This window comes from Miniopterus natalensis, chromosome X (genome assembly GCF_054644295.1).
Source record: "Miniopterus natalensis isolate mMinNat1 chromosome X, mMinNat1.hap1, whole genome shotgun sequence".
Classification (NCBI taxonomy): Eukaryota; Metazoa; Chordata; class Mammalia; order Chiroptera; family Miniopteridae; genus Miniopterus; species Miniopterus natalensis.
The window spans coordinates 43,154,720-43,157,144 of NC_142103.1; the positions used below are offsets into that span (position 1 = coordinate 43,154,720).

Genomic DNA, 2,425 nt, shown 5'->3' on the forward strand with positions numbered 1-2,425 from the left:
GTGGATAAAAAAGCTGTGGGACATTTACACCATGGAATACTATGCAGCTGTAAAGAAGAACGATCTCATACCCTTTGGGACAGTATGGATGGACCTGGAGAAAATTATGCTAAAGGAAATAAGCCAGGCAGAGAAAGACAAACATCACATGATCTCCCTTATATGTGGAATCTAAAGAACTTAATAAACTGATGAACAGATTCAGTGACATGGAAGCATAGATCAGACTGATGAATGTCAGAGGGATGGAGGAGGGTGGGTTGGTGGAGGGAGAGATAGTAACCAAAGAATTTATATGCAAATAGCACAACCCAAGGACACAGACAATGGTGGGGAAAGGGACTGAGGAGAGGAATGGGATGGGGTGGAATCAGTCATTGGGGAGAAAAAGCGATATCTGTAATATTTTAACCAAAAATAAAATTTAAAAAAATGTGTGCTGGGTGCTTGCTTCAGCGGCACATATACTAAAATTAGAATGATACAGAGAAGATTAGCATGGCCCCTGTGCAAGGATGACATGCAAGTTTGTGAAGAGTTAAATATTTTTTAAAAGAAATAGAGGAAGATTTTAAAGAGTGGAAGAATATACCATATTTATGTATTGGAAGAATTAATATCATTAAAATGTCCATACTACCCAAAGCAATTTATAGATTCAATGCAATTCCTATGAAAATACCAACAACATATTTCACATAGCTAGAAAAAACATTCCAAAAATTAATGTGGAACCAAAAAAGACCCCGAATAACCCCAGTCATCTTGAGAAGGAAGAACAAAGAGGGAGGGATCACTTTATCAGAGATTAAAGTGTACTACAAAGCCATTGTAATCAAAAGCCTAGTATTGGTACAACAGCAGACATATAGATCAATGGAACAGAACAGAGACCCCAGAAATAGACCCATGCCATTATGGTTAGTTAATATTTGACAAAGGAGGCAAGAGCATACAGTAGGGTAAAGACAGTCTCTTCAATTAATGATGCTGAGAAAATTGGACGGGTACATGCAAAAAGATGAACCTAGATCATCAAATTACTCCATACAAAAGAATAAATTTAAAATGGATAAAATACTTAAATGTAAGTCTTGAAACCATAAAAATCCTGGAACAAAACATAAACACTAAAGTCACAGACATCTTATTTAGTGAAATTTTCACTGATACATCCCCTAGGGCAAGAAAAACAAAAGAAAAAATAAGCAAATGAGACTACATCAAACTAAAAAGCTTTTGCACAGCCAAAGAAATCAATTTCAAAATACAAAGGAGACTGATAATATGGGAGAACATATTTGCCAAGAATATATCTGATAAGGTGTTAATTTTCAAAGTGTACAAAGAACAAATACTACTTTAAAGAAGAATACAAATAGTCTAATTAAAAAATGGGTAATGGACCTGAATAGACATGTCTTCAATAGATCGTACAGCAGGCCAAGAGACATATAAAAAATGCTCAATGCCACTAATCATCAGAGAGATGCAAATTAAAACCACAATGAGGTATCATTTCACACTTGTCAGAATGGCTACCGTCAATAAATTAACACATGACATGTTCTGGCAAAGATGTGTTGAAAGGGGCACCCTGGTACACTACTGATGGGAATGCAGACTGGTGCAGCCAATGTGGAAAACAGTATAGAAGTTCTTCAAAAAATTAAAAATGGAACTGCCTTTTGACCCAGTGATCCCACTTCTAGGAATATATCCTAAGAATCCTGAAACACTAATCATAAGGAATATATACACCTCTATGTTCATAGCAGTGCAATTTGCAATAGCTAAGATCTGAAAACAGCCCAAGTGCCCACCAGTAGATGAGTGGATAAAAAAGCTGTGGGACATTTACACCATGGAATACTACGCAGCTGTAATGATGAAGGATCCCATACCCTTTGGGACAGTTAGGATGAACCTGGAGAATCTTATGCTAAGAAAAATAAGCCAGGCAGAGAAAGACAATCATCAAATGATCTCAATTATATGTGGATTCTAAAGAACTTAAAAAACTGATGAACATAATAGATTCAGTGACATGGAAGCATGGATCGGACTGATGAATAACTGAAGGACACAGACAATGGTGTAGTAGAAACTGGGGTTGGTGGTGGGGGCTGGGTGGAATGGATCTAAATTGGAGAAAGAGGGGAATGGGTAATATTTTGAACAATAAAAAATTAAAATAATAAAGTGGGTGCTGGATTTTGTTGAATGCTTTTTCTGTATCTATTAATATGATCCCTTTATTTTGTCCTTCATTTTGTTTATGTGGTGTATGACATTTATTGATTTGCAAATATTATACCAGCCTTGCATCCCTGAAATTCATCACACTTGATCATGGTGTATGACCCTTTTAGTATATTGTTGGATCAAATTTGCTAGTATTTTGTTGAGTATTTTAGCATCTATG

At 35.9% G+C, this 2,425-nt stretch overlaps 1 non-coding gene across 1 annotated transcript; it reads left to right on the forward strand.

Annotated features, from left to right (window-relative positions):
* The first annotated feature begins 443 nt into the window (after nt 1–443).
* LOC148090466 (U6 spliceosomal RNA) lies at nt 444–550 on the forward strand. Its single transcript, XR_015713780.1, has one exon. It is a non-coding gene; the product is annotated as a U6 spliceosomal RNA (small nuclear RNA).
* Nucleotides 551–2,425: the final 1,875 nt, after the last annotated feature.